Below are 14,675 nucleotides of genomic sequence, written 5' to 3'. Positions count from 1 at the left end.
AGCACACTAATTCCCCCGACAGCACTATTGTCTGGAGTAACTTGTGGGAAAAAGCAGGGTCACTAAAGTTGCTATTTTGAAATAAAAGCCAAATGGTAAACGATAGCAAAATGCTGGATGACAGCCAAGTCTTTTTAGAAGTCTTATGGGGGAGAGAATTCTCATGCGAGGTCTGTTGTCGCTGATTTGTGGCGTTCTTCGCGAAACCGATAACTAAATAGCCCCGTTGCCACCATGGGCATCGTACAGATAATTGCATGATGATTTTGTAGCTGCTTCGACTGCCCAAGCTACAAAGCCCCTTGAATGCCTTTCCAACCAGCTCGTGGAGGCGAGCTTGGTTCGGTTATGGGGGGACACTATACGGCTATACTAACGACCAGCATGGTAGATCACAGGCAAGCGAAGGCACGCAGTCGAGCCTGTAGACCTCTGCAACTTGTGTCGGCTATTCGCCTTATTTAAAAAATAACAAAGCTGGACACCAGGTAACGCCAGTTGAGCAAAGACATCTCCAGAAATTCCCAGGTAACCGAATCGATCAACCGACACTTGCGAAGGCACGCTGACACAGTCGAGAACACATTAGGCTACAGTTTATATCCCCAGAAAGAAGTACTGTGTAGAAATGAAATTGGAACTTCTTTACAATGTCATTTCTATACACGTGCAGCGACGAATTTATGCGCAAATGCGGAATCTCCTGACTTAATCAAAAATGGCCAGGTGTGAACTAAAAGCGCATTAACGCATTAAAATCAGCTCTGCGTTGCAGTGCCGGTTACCTGTTGCACATTCGCTGTCGAGGTCTATTCGAGTAAATGAGGCCTACTAGATAATAGTGTTTCGTTAACACTTGTATAATGGCATTGTTGGGGGATTACGGTTATTTTAATTTCTTTCCTTTGTAACACACACTGAGACCGTTTATTTTCCAGAGTTAACTTGATAACAGTCATTGTTTATGAGACGGCGCAACTTTCTTCAAAGCATTGTTGAGTTTAATTTCGTCATATACGCTTTGATTTCTTGATGACGCACGCCGTCACCGACGAAAACTCGGATTTTAATGTTAACTTTGTTTGAAATACCGATCATGAATAGTAAGAAAAACGAGTAGAGCCGCATCCCTAGACAAACCCGTACAGAGTGGAACAAAATCAGATGAAAAACGGCCGCCAAGCTGCGGAAACTGTCGTCAATCAGGTAAATAATTGTTTATACAACATACTACCTGGCTATCTTCGATGGTTAAGCTTGAAAAGAAATTTCGCATGGAGGACACGATCAAATTCTTTCGATAAATCGAGGAAAATCATGTAAGTCTTTGACTGGTTATCAAGCAGTCAAAAATTCCTTCAAAGTGCCTTCAAGGGACCAACAGGATTCTTTACTGTCCATCAGCACTTCTTGTCTGCAATTCTACATGCACATGCATGAATCTGAAGGTCTTGAAGGAATCTGCATTGGCTGCTCTGTTTGTAATGGCATGAGTCTGAAGGTACTGAAGGCATCTCCATTGGAGCCTGTTTGTGTTGGCGCGAGTCTGATGGTGCTGAAGGCATCTCCATTAGCAGCCCTCTTTGCACCGGCGCGACTCTGACGGTCCTTCAGAAACCTGCATGCAGCTTCTCTGTCTGCGGGCGGCGTTCTGAAAGTTCTGTATGCATGGGGCTTCGTCTGCATGGCTGCCATCTCTTCGGCGGAAAATTATACTGGCCATCAAGCTTACTTAATTGCACGTGTGAATCAGTTAGCACAAATCTTCTTGTATGACCAGCATAACTGCTCACAAGTGGCGATTTATGTGGCCATAAAGCAGCTTACGAAATTAGTGGGGGTTATGCACGCACGCAGGACGTACTACGTACAGGCAAACAGACGCGTGCTTCCGATACAAAGCATGAAAATCCTTCAGCTCACCAAAGCCATAGCTTGCCCAAGGTCATACAGATGACACAGAAAGATCGCCTTTGAAACGTCAGCACAATTACGGAGTAGCAAAAGATCAATACGCGCTTAAAACGACAAGGACAGAAAGAAACCGACGCACAGCGGTTTTTTCACACCGCACGAAAGAGGCAAGCTGCAATCCGGACTTTTCGACAACAATGACGTGTTCCCGAGCCCTCATAGTGATCTTTGACTGTGCACATATGTGGACCACACACAATTGAGCTTAGAAACCAATCCGCATGCAGCTGCATAACTCAATGATGTCCACAGAAGGTTTATTCGAGCGCAAACGAAGGAATGGCTTGAAGAAGGGATCGCACGACTGCCAAAATCGCCGTATGTATCATCCGTTACTGTAGCTGAGTAACCGCATCCCGAGTCCCCACTGAAAGGAACTATCATTTAATAAATTCAAAAACTGCGAAACACGCATACCCGATGCCGAAGCGGATGCAGCTATGCACAAAATTTCCGAATCACGGTATTTATCGAAGACTGGGCTCAAAAAGGCTTTTCTGGCCGTACGTGAGGGAGACCGAAAGAAGGGAGTGCTTGTGACAGAGGATGGTCACTATGAAAAAAAATATGCTTTTTGGACTGCACCCTCAACCATGCTGAGCGTAATGGACGAAGGTCTACAGCCGCTGATCAACAAAGGCCAGGTCATCGTTTGCGTGGATGACATCTGCCTCTTCACGAACGACGTTGAGAAGCACATCCGAAGCGTGAACGATGTTCTAAAGACGTTCAGGGACCTCGACCTACGAGTGGACTTCAGAATGTGCACTTTCCCATGCAGCCGACTCTGCCAGCTTTTTGGGATACGTCATTTCAAGAGACGGATCTGCTATAGATTCAGGGCGGACAGGTGCCATAATGGACTTTGGGAAACCACATTCGAAAACGAAAGTGCGATTATTCCTAGGGCTGAAGTCTCACTATGGGAAATACATCAAAGATTACGCGAAGATCGCTCGGCCACTGACCAAATTTACGAAGAAGGGTCCACTGTTGAAATGGACCGCTGAATTCCAGACAGCCATGGACACGCTGACAGAGGCACCGATATTAGCCAAATTCGACCAGGCACTCCCAACGGAAGTAGACGTCACTTCCTCTTACACTGCGTTTGGCGCTCTCCTTTCATAAGAACACAGGGACGAAATACGCGTCATGGAATACTCAAGTAAAAAGGTGCCCGACTCTGACAGGCGCAAGCACTCGACAGATTTGGATGCGATCGCGATGGCTGTGACTAACAAGGTCATCCCTACGTCCGAGATCTACAGCACTTCGAAGCATGCGCACACAACTTGGCTGTGGCGCAAGACATGTCCAAAAAGGACCCGCAAAGGCGATTCGCCCGTATCGTGCTAGCCCTCATGCCGTACAACTTCACGATCCGCCACCCATCGGACAAGTCAAATGTCATGGCTTACGCAAAAAGCGTACAGGCGCTAAAAGACGGAGACAACACACACACAAGACAGGACTGGCGCCAGTCCTGTCTTGTGTGTGTGTTGTCTCCGTCTTTTAGCGCCAGTACGCTTTTTGCGTAAGCCATGGCATGCTACAACCAACTAGCTCAAGTGAAAGTCAAATGTCGTCAAGGATGAGCTATCATGAGTCCCAGAAGGCATGCCAAACGTCCTCGTCCTCAAGGCCGAAGACAATCGACTTGGCAACGCGCCAGGAAAGGACCCCATATTTGCTCCGGTCATAGATTGACCAAGCACGAAAAAACGGAGCGAAAGCAACACGGTACAGGATTGTGAAAGACAGGCTCGTGCACGTGACTACTGACAGATAACGAGAAAGACAGCGCATCGCGGTAGCCAAAAGCCTAAAGCATTCTGTTCTCACGTCATACCACGACTGTGACGGGCACGGCAATGCTTTTAGGACGCTCATAAAAATCCAGCAACACTACTTCGGGCAGAACATGAGTCCCGATGTGGAGGACTACGTACGCGGATGTCAAACGTGCCAATGGTACAACGCGAGGGCAGGCGTAAAATCTGGTTCGTTAAACACGTATGCCAACACACCCGCCAACCGATATTATTGCCATGGGCCATGGTGCGTCAATCCTCACCGAGCACACCAGCAAGTATTTCAGAGCGGTAACTGACGTCACCAGTCACCACGAGCTTCATCATCCCATTTTCTGTACCAGACAAGTCAACAGAACACGCGCTGCGTTTCCTTGACGAGGATATTCAGTTCACTATCGGAACGCCAAAAACAGTGGTGACCGACAACGACCGAGTGTTCCCCTCTAGATCTGTAACGCACTACTTCGCCGAGAAGAGCGTCCACCCTAGGTTGACCGTACGCTATGCGCCCGAGATGGACGGTTTGGTCGAGTGCGCACATGTGGAAATCCTATCGGCACTTAGGAAGAACCTCAACGGGAAGCTGGACAACTGGAGCGAAACAACGTTCCAGGTGAATAACGAGCCGCACGTTGGTTTGCGCACTTCGCCATTCGAAAAGCTGTGCAATTACGTACGTCGCCGATCCATCGACAATGAGCTATCAGCACCAGCACGCCCAAGCAGAAGCTGAATGTGAAGAAGCACGCACTCCGCTCACCGACTACTTGCATGACATCAGATGCAAGTACGACGCCATACACAGTCCACCATCCTTCGACGTGGCAGATGAAGTTTAGTATCACCAAGGTTCAAGACCAACAAAACTGGGACCGATGTACGAAGGACGCTGCTCATACACGGTCACACTATGGATTGGTCGGTCGGTCGGTTGTGTGATTGGACGGACGGACGGACGGGCGGACGGACTCTGGGCTGTCTATCCTTCGAGCGATGTCCAGCCCATATTCTCCTGTACTGTCTTGTGCCTGGTTTTGCCGTGGGCACCTAGTGCTAACTTTCCAATAGCTATACTATTTATTTCCAGTCTCCACTGAACTTCTGCCTTTAGGCCCGAAACAGCGTGCCCAAAAGTAAACCCTGACACCATTATTCCCTTCCAAATACCTCTCAGTACTTCACACTTGTTGTACCCTCATAATTCCCTGTTTCATTATCGCGGCATCTTTTTGCGCTTTCGCCATAATAGACTGTTCGTGCTTTTCCATGTATAGCTGTCCTTCGTTTATCCTACCCCTATATATTTGCACTCTGCCCCTCTGGGTATTTTATGGCCTTGTATTGTAAGCATCTGATCAGTTTAACAGTTGAAAATCATCAGACCTGACCTAATTGTGCTAAAAGTGCAGCCTAGAGCGTCTCCTTCGTCTCCACAAGAATTAACCGGAGTGTAAATATCCTGGCTAACAGTATAATGTCGTCCGCATACATTAAACCGGGAAGCCCCTGCTCTACGACTTTTCTGACCAATCTGTACGACAGATTATAACCTAAATTACATTCTTATAGAGCCTTCTTTCCATATTTGCCATATAAAACATGAACCCTACCTTAATCCTTTGCGTACGTCGACAGCTGTCGTACTTCCTATCCCCTCCCATGTAATTTCAAATTTATTATCTCGCTATATTTCGTCATTATCTCCATTATCTCATGACTGATGCCTTCATTTTTCAGTATGTTCCACAGGAGTTCCCTGTTCACGTTGTCGTATCCACCGCTTATGTCTAGGAAGGCTAAATACAAAGGTCTGTTTTCCGCCCTAGCTACTTCTATGCATTAGGTAAGCACGAACAGGCTATCAACTAAGCGCCTACCACTTTTGAAGCCGCTCTAAGCTCTCCGAGTACCTTATATATATATTTATTTCTACCCATGACTGCATCTTTAATTTCACCGCCTGCATTGCTACCCTGTATATAACAGATAACCAAATGATAAGGCAGCTGTGTTTCATAAAGGGTACTCGACAATAGACTATATCCGCACTATCAACTTGTGATAGAAAAATGCGCAGAGGATAACCAACACCTATATATTGCCTTAACTGATTACGAGAAACAATTCGACTCGGTCGAAACTTCAGCAGTTATGCAGGCATTGCGGAGTCAGGGTGTAGAAGAGCTTTATGTAAAAATACTAGATAATGTCTATAACAGCTGCCCGTCGTTGTTCGATGGCCTCCTTAATTCCCTTATTCCACTAGCTCCGTGGCTTCCTCATCCCTTTTTAGGGGTTTGCCACTTTTACTTGTTTCATTTTCGTACTGCTCAGCACTTCTGATTATAACCCCCCTTTTCCATGGGGCGATTCTCTATTCATTCCTCAACGCCTGCTGCTATTAGCGCTGTTTGTTCGTTGTTTAATTTTTCGCGCCCTTCGTGCTTTCTGCATTTCTCTTTTGTTCAGGGCTCCCATCTGCAGACTAAGATGTGTATGATCACTTCTCACACTGTACTCCCCCTCCTCATCTATTTTTATTTTTGCGAGTTAGCTGTAGGTCCCCTGCGACATTAGGCAATAGTCAATGGTCGTCTTGCTTGATCCGGAATTCCCTTGTGATTTGTCCCTCACATTTAGTTTGTCTATTTACAATAAGTAGGTTGCGCTGCTCACAGAGGTCTAGCATAAACTTTCCGTTACAATCTGTGTATCCATTAGCATCCATCCAGATCCTCGGTATGGTCATTCATGTCCTCCAAAATAAGAATATCGGCACCGTCCACAGACTGTTTTATATCGTCATTGAGACACTTAGCTAGATCCTCGTTTTCTTGCCTGCATTTGCCGCCTGTGCCTTAATAAACTACCCTTAGTCATGTCCTTTTACCAGCAATTGTTCCTGATACCCAGACATGTTCTTTCCAAATCGTGTGTCGGCAGCTTTGAAAAATGAACAAACGTCAAAGAGCTTACTCTCCGCGATCAGCAGGCACCGGGTCTGCCGTAGCAACACATCAGCTCCAGGAGGAGGAAGGAGAACGAGCCTCCGCGCGCTGGGATTGGCGCACACGCATCCGGGGCTTGCTGGAGGCAAGCAGCATGGCCTCCGACTAGCCGCAAGGCTAGCCAGGGGCGCAGCAAGGTCTGCAGGCCAGCGGTGGATGTCCTCAAGTGGCCGCCGCGTCGAAGAATCCACGCAGCAGCACGTGAGGACCGCAGGAAACTGCTGCAGGGCAGCAGCGCGGCGGTGGACGCTGAAAAACGCCGTTTCCGGCGGCGCGTATGGTTGTGCATGCGCAAGTGCGCGTAGAAGTGACATCGAGCAGCTGGCGCCACGAGGTCCGGTGGTCGTTCCAGTAAGCTGAATGCGAGACTGAGAGGGCCACTGGAAGTTGCAGCCGGGCAGCAACATGGCGGTATCGCTAGTGACTACCGTGATAAGCGGAGCGAAGATGCCCCATGCACACCAGTGTGCGCGGGGTGGACGAAGAGCAGCAGGAGGGCCGCTCTCGCTCCAGGGTACAGCACAGCAAGCGCTAAGGTGGTGGGCGAGCCACCGCTGTCGGTATCCGCTGTGCCGGCTGCATTAGAAATAAGGGCCCGTCGCTGCTGCAGCTAAGGACAACGGCCCGAAGTTCCTGCAGGCCTACGGTAGACGACTACGCGGCCACCTAGGCGGCCGACGGCTTGGGAGGCCTACTTGAAGTATACGGGCGCGAGGGGGCCGGGCAGCGCGGGATACGCACAAGGTTCCTCGAACTCGTCCGCATGGTAAACAGCACGATGGACCGGGTGCGGCGAGGGCTTAAGCACGGCGGTGGTGTCCAGAAGCACGAACACTTCGCGGGAGGAGCAGCCAGAGACATCCGCTCTCCTCGGAGGTCCAGACGGAAATTATGAGGAATACTTTCGTTGCAGAGCTGGTCCAGTGAGTCATCGATGCGGACACGGTTGCCGTCTTTCCGCCCCCCGCCCCTGAGCCCCACAGGGCTCAGTGCTTACTCCGCTTTTATTTCTGCTCTTCATCAATGACAGCACATAAGATTGATAATGTTAATATTCGCCTATTCGCAGACGACTGCGTGATTTCTAATGAAATAAACTAAATAATGCCCAAATAACTCTGAACAACACCCTAAACCATGTCGCACAATGGTGTCTAAACTGGCAGGTGGTCATCAACATAGCCAAAACGCATTCCATGACACAATTACCAGAAAAAAGGCGCCTTTCAGTTTTGAATATCGCCTCAAAAGCGCCCACTACGGAAAGTTCAGGAGTATAGATATCCGGCGCATCAGTCACGTCTGATCTTAGCTGGTCATCGCATGTCCGAAATGTCGCTACAAAGCTACAAACTATTCTTTCTGAAACAAGCACTGCGTTGTGCTACTCCCATCACAAAGCAACTCTCATATGTCACCCTTATTCGTCCTATTCTTCAATATGCCTGTATAGCTTGGTTCCCGTACGTTAAAAATGATGTCGCCGTCTTAGAAAGCGTGCAGCACAAGGCTGTCAGATTTATATGTAACAGATACCGCCGCTGAGCTATACTTCATCGCGCATACCTCCTTACGCTCTCTAATCGACGTACAACAAAATGCCTTCAACACCGATCCCTCAGCCTTTATCAGAGTAAACTGTTCCACACACACCCGTTATAAACACGCTCTCGCACTTCAGGAATTTTCATGCAACACCACCACCTGTTTTTATTGCTTCTTTCCACTCGCAGTTCACGAGTGTAACGAACTTCATCCAGAAATCACACAAGAGAGCTCACCAGAAATGTGCACCCAGGTTGTGGAAGAATCCCTATTTCTGTCTAACGCACAGTAAATCTGCCTACGGATATGTCTCATTGTACTTTCTTTTTTAGTTTCAGTGAGTTTATAGTTGCAGCTCAGGGTTTTGTATCGCTTCTATATTCTTTGTATCCGTCCTTGGCTTCGACTTGCAGTGATTTGAGCCGCCGATTGTGCCCCCTTGTGTCTTCTGATATTCGTTTACTTGCTCGTTAAGTTTAAACACAGTGTGCCATTTTCTTTCCTTTTGTACCCACCCCTGTTACAATCCCTCTAGGGATTAACAGTATCTTGAAATAATTTTCTTTTTTAAAACGTGCCGGTGTTCACCGCAGGTCGTGAGCAGCACTTCAGTTTGGTCATTGCGGAAATGTGCGAAGCCCCAATTGCGATGCCGATTCCTGGCTGTATAAGCAAATTTGTGTTCCCCTCGATGAGAGCTTCCACGTTTTTGGCATCCTTGGCACCTACGGTGGCCATGTCGCTTGATCGAGGTGTAACGCTCAATTCTTCATCCGGGACACTCAGGGCGACATGCTGTTCCATGGTCGTTATAGAATGGGTGGCTTCGGCCGCCGGAAACGTAATCAGCTTAGAGCGCAGGTCGATAATCGACTGATGCTCATTTAGAAATTTTGTGCCCAATATGACCCCGCGGGAACATTGCTGTAGCACTGCGATGGATGGGTATGCCCCTTGACAGACTCGTGCTGTGCATCGTCCCAATAGCGTAATGACTTGGCCTCTTGCGGTGGGAATTTGTGGGCCGTCCCAGACGGACGCAATTTCCCTCAGCTGCGTGGCGAATGTTCCATTCATCACCGAACATTCGGCTCCTGCGTCGACTAGAGCGGTAACGGTACGGCCGTCGATAGCCACTTCAAGGTCGGATGTCCTGGCTCTTGCGATGCACGTCGTCCTGGGCCACGAAGGAAGACTATACAGGAGTGGAAACTCCGCTGTCTGCAGCGACCAGAAAAGTACAACATGAACTGGTGGGCGAGTTGGTCCGACATGGTCCTTGTAAACCAGCGCAACGGCTCGAAGCCAAACAGAAAGGGACAAAACACGGCGCTGAACTAACAACAGAATAGTTTTATTCAGGGCACCATGCAGTGGTTAAATACACGCTGGTATCGCAGAATAACGGAAAAACAGAGAAAAACAAGAAAAATAAAAAATATCGTTTCACAGCCTAATCATTGTGATTGTGCGAAAGCTCTGCCGAAGCACGTAATCTATGACATTATGTATCCGTGTTCTTTTTCCGAGATAGCAACAGAAGGGGTGTTTATGCATTGCGTACCTATCCTCATGATTTATGATGCCTCAATTATCTCCCTGGTGAGCTGGTCATTGCTTTTTGCTATAATTTTACTGCTCTTGAACATTGGGCGGCATGAGCAATCACGACAGTGAATCCCGATATGGCGGACGGCATTCTTCACATTATTGTTGCGCTCCTTAATTCTTTCATTTAAACACCGACCAGTTTGGCCAACGTACGACCGACCACAAGACAGAGGAATTGAATATACCAAGTTGTCTTGGCACTGAACATATTTCTTCTCATGCTTCTTCGGGCACACAGGAACATCGCGACGTGTTTTGTTTGGCCGATTTACACGCGCACACAAGGTCCTCTTTTTTACAGGGCCTGAAAACACATCTACTCCAGCTCGTTTTCCTATTCTTTTCAAATTGTGCGATAAAACATGAATGTAAGGAATTACGGATGCGTTTTTTCCTCGGCTGACTTGGTTGGCAGTAGCGCCAAGTTTCAACTTCTTCAGCATTCCCTCCGCCACCGAAGTTAACATGTGAAGCGGGTTTCCTGCAGCAACAAGCCTTTCAACCTGGCATGAAAACTGTGCGTGGTCTTATGCCTACAAGATTTTTTCATGGCATTGCCGAAACAAGATGAGGCAATGCTTCGTTTCACTAGCTTAGAGTGTGAAGAGCAGTACGGAAGTAGAGGTTTCCTGCTTCTAGGTTCAAAGGCCCAGCATACATGAACATCATTAAAAAACAGAGTCAAGGCTAAAAAATTTTATGGGGTCATTAACAGGCACTTAATGAGTTATTTCCAGAGGCGACAGAACGTCTGCAAAGACAGAACAAAGTTTAGTCACCTCTGCAGGAAGATTTTCCGGTTCACATCCAAGTAAAATAAGGTAATCATCTACAAAGCGGAACACTTTTTTAACATTTGATCCCTTGAGCCGAATATCGAGTGCTTTGTTATTCATAGCTAAATACAAATCGGTGAGCGATGGCGTAATACACGCTCCTATGCATATTCCTTTCTTTTGAATGAAAACACGCCCATCCCATTCTGCATAGGTAAACTCTAGGTAGGTTTGTGTCAGTTCTAAAAAGTTTCCTGCAGGAATGCCAGAAACATTCTGAAACGCAATGGCACCATAATCGTCTATGACTTCACTAATGCACGGTAACATTTTGTCATGAGGAATCGAGTAATACAGGTCTTTGATGTCAATTGAAAAAGCGCGCACCTGCTTGCTGCTACGGTTATTTTTTAGAAATTCGATTACATCGTCTGATTTTTTCACCTGATAATGATCGTCAGAGGTTAGGAGAGTTAGGAACTTTTGTAAAAACCTACCCAGGCACTGTTGTCACGCGCCGTTTTCTGAAATAATCACCCGTAAAAGTACGTCTGCTTTATGAGTTTTTGCTGTGAAAAACATGTCCAAGCTCAATTTTTGACATTTCTCTATTGAGGACACCAACTGCTCTAAATTGAGCCTCTTACACAACTGTTTTGCCTTCCTTTTTGCTTTTACGAGGAAGCTGCTTGTTCTCTCTTTGAATAAAGTGCTAATTGCTACGTCTGATTTCTGTTTAAAGCTATCTTTTGAAAGTACTGCAAAGCCCCTCTCTTTGTCAGCGGTTAGCAAAACCAGATTGTTGTCACGCATGTATCGAACAGTCTTAGCAATCGGGAGGTTTTTCCCACGAGGGATCGAACGCAGCACAACATCCACTCCGTCGGAAACACATCTGCCGGCCTGCGGTTCCTCAGCTCGTCGCGCAACCCGCCTTACCATGGCAAGTAGTTCAGGAGGTTGCATTCTTGGCTCAACGGCGCACTTCGGGCCAAGACGTAGGACTCGTTGAATATCCTATGGAATATGCGCACCTTCGACGTTGTGAATCTGGTTGAGCGTCCCTGCTTGCTTCTTTGGAACGCACCCTCGAAGTAGTGGAAGAAGTTGCTGCCACCAAAACTGCCATCCTCGTGGGAAAAACCTCCCGATTGGTAAGACTGTTCGATACATGCGTGACAACAATCTGGTTTTGCTAACCGCTGACAAAGAGAGGGGCTTTGCAGTACTTTCAAAAGATAGCTTTAAACAGAAATCAGACGTAGCAATTAGCACTTTATTCAAAGAAAGAACAAGCAGCTTCCTCGTAAAAGCAAAAAGGAAGGCAAAACAGTTGTGTAAGAGGCTCAATTTAGAGCAGTTGGTGTCCTCAATAGAAAAATGTCAAAAATTGAGCTTGGACATGTTTTTCACAGCAAAAACTCATAAAGCAGACGTACCTTTACGGGTGATTATTTCAGAAAGCGGCGCGTGGCAACAGCGCCTGGGTAGGTTTTTACAAAAGTGCCTAACTCTCCTAACCTTTGACGATCCTTATCAGGTGAAAAAAATCAAGACGATGTAATCGAATTTCTAAAAAATAACCGTAGCAGCAAGCAGGTGCGCGCTTTTTCAATTGACATCAAAGACCTGTGTTACTCGATTCCTCATGACAAAATGTTACCATGCATTAGTGAAGTCATAGACGATTATGGTGCCATTGAGTTTCAGAATGCTTCTGGCATTCCTGTAGGAACCTTCTTAGAACTGACACAAACCTACCTAGAGTCTACCTATGCAGAATGGGATGGGCGTGTTTTCATTCAAAAGAAAGGAATATGCATAGGAGCGTGTATTACGCCATCGCTCACCGATTTGTATTTAGCTATGAATAACAGAGCACTCGATATTCGGCTCAAGGGATCAAATGTTAAAAAAGTGATCCGCTTTGTAGATGATTACCTTATTTTACTTGGATGTGAACCGGAAAATCTTCCTGCAGAGGTGACTAAACTTTGTTCTGTCTTTTCAGACGTTCTGCCGCCTCTGGAAATAACTCATGAAGTGCCTGTTAATGACCCCATAAATTTTTTTAGACTTGATTGTTTTTTAATGATGTTCATGTATGCTGGGCCTTTGAACCTAGAAGCAGGAAACCTCTACTTCCATACTGCTCTTCACACTCTAAGCTAGTGAAACGAAGCATTGCCACATCTTGTTTCGGCAATGCCATGAAAAAATCTTGTAGGCATAAGACCACGCACAGTTTTTCATGACAGGTTGAAAGGCTTGTTGCTGCAGGATACCCGCTTCACATGTTACCTTCGGTGGCGGAGGGAATGCTGAAGAAGTTGAAACTTGGCGCTACTGCCAACCAAGTCAGCCGAGGAAAAAACGCATCCGTAATTCCTTACATTCATGTTTTATCGCACAATTTGAAAAGAATAGGAAAACGAGCTGGAGTAGATGTGTTTTCAGGCCCTGTAAAAAAGAGGACCTTGTGTGCGCGTGTAAATCGGCCAAACAAAACACGTCGCGATGTTCCTGTGTGCCCGAAGAAGCATGAGAAGAAATATGTTCAGTGCCAAGACAACTTGGTATATTCAATTCCTCTGTCTTGTGGTCGGTCGTACGTTGGCCAAACTGGTCGGTGTTTAAATGAAAGAATTAAGGAGCGCAACAATAATGTGAAGAATGCCGTCCGCCATATCGGGATTCACTGTCGTGATTGCTCATGCCGCCCAATGTTCAAGAGCAGTAAAATTATAGCAAAAAGCAATGACCAGCTCACCAGGGAGATAATTGAGGCATCATAAATCATGAGGATAGGTACGCAATGCATAAACACCCCTTCTGTTGCTATCTCGGAAAAAGAACACGGATACATAATGTCATAGATTACGTGCTTCGGCAGAGCTTTCGCACAATCACAATGATTAGGCTGTGAAACGATATTTTTTATTTTTCTTGTTTTTCTCTGTTTTTCCGTTATTCTGCGATACCAGCGTGTATTTAACCACTGCATGGTGCCCTGAATAAAACTATTCTGTTGTTAGTTCAGCGCCGTGTTTTGTCCCTTTCTGTTTGGCTTCGAGCCGTTGCGCTGGTTTACAAGGACCAGAAAAGGTCACAAGCCCGCGGCGCCACTATCATGCTGGCGGCCTGGAAACTACTGAAATACAACGTCACGGCGTGCCCGCTGTAGCAAACACCCGTGTCGTCTGCTTGTTGTCTGCTTTGAGCGCGCGCCGGAACCGCCTGCCCGGCGCTGCATTTTTTTTTTTTTTCGCTACTGCGTCTACGAGGTGCCGCCACTGCATGCGACCCCGTCGGCGCATTTATCTGGTCGCCAGCGCTCGCTCGCGCCGACGGGAGTTTCACCTCCTATATAGTCTTGCTCCGTGTCCTGGGCGTAGGGTCACGGCTTCGTCAGATATGTGCATCAGGGGTAGGGCGTGACCTCGGGGCTTTCGGGTGGCGGCGTCATTCTGAAGTCCGGTCGCGTCGTGGTCGGCGTCGGCGTAGAGGGTGCGGCGTCTTCATGCGCCGTGGTCGGTGCACTATCTTCGTCGTTTCGCTGGTGAGCAACCTCACTTCCAAACGCTGCTTTCTTTAGGCCGGGATTCCGCGTAGCTGCGGCCGAGCGACGCAAAACGTGGTGTGGACGGTGACGGCGAGCGGGACAGACGGCTCGACGGTATTCCTCTCGGCGCAGATACTCGTCGATCTCCCGTAGTCGTTGGCCGGGGTGAGGTCATGCGGCATCAATTGAAAAGCCAAATAGGCCCGTTCTTCTGTACAGGGCAGTGCCGAAGAATGTGGCCGGGTTCGCCGCAATGAAAGCCGAGCGGAAGACGCAGAGGGCTGGCGTCACGACTTGTAGGGGGTGTTCGGTACATGGACGGCTACCCATGGCACCTCCACCAGATGTCACGCAGTGCTGATGGCAGTCCAGGCAGTGAGGA

This window comes from Amblyomma americanum, chromosome 11 (genome assembly GCF_052857255.1).
Source record: "Amblyomma americanum isolate KBUSLIRL-KWMA chromosome 11, ASM5285725v1, whole genome shotgun sequence".
In the NCBI taxonomy this organism is placed as follows: Eukaryota; Metazoa; Arthropoda; class Arachnida; order Ixodida; family Ixodidae; genus Amblyomma; species Amblyomma americanum.
This window is presented reverse-complemented; position numbering follows the sequence as displayed.